This window comes from Wasmannia auropunctata, unplaced genomic scaffold (genome assembly GCF_000956235.1).
Source record: "Wasmannia auropunctata unplaced genomic scaffold, wasmannia.A_1.0 LD336085.1, whole genome shotgun sequence".
Lineage (NCBI taxonomy): Eukaryota > Metazoa > Arthropoda > Insecta > Hymenoptera > Formicidae > Wasmannia > Wasmannia auropunctata.
In genome coordinates this window covers 2,978,574-2,978,950 of record NW_012026805.1, presented here as the reverse complement: position 1 = coordinate 2,978,950, position 377 = coordinate 2,978,574, and positions in this window count along the sequence as shown.

Sequence of the window (377 nt, the reverse complement as noted above, 5' to 3'; positions counted from 1 at the left end):
CAAAATTACGCATTTAAATATACAGATTTAATCAATAAAATAAATAAAATCACATCAAAGCAAAAAAAATCATTTTTGCTCCAAAGTTGAATAACTCGGTGAAAAAAATCGTACAATTCTCAACAAAAAAGCAAATTAAAGAAAAAGATTTATTCTTTCGAAAACTGTACACCTCATTTTTGTACGATTTTTATTTTCGGACCGTGGAACTTTGCAAAGTTAGGAAAAAATTTTTCGATTTGTCATATCCATTTGTATCAATGCGATTTCGAAGAAAGTCAGTTAATCGTTTTCTAAAGTATCAACTTGAAAAATGGAGATTTCAAGTTTTGTAAAATGCTTTTTTAAAAATCTCGTTACGATAATTTTTGAGATCG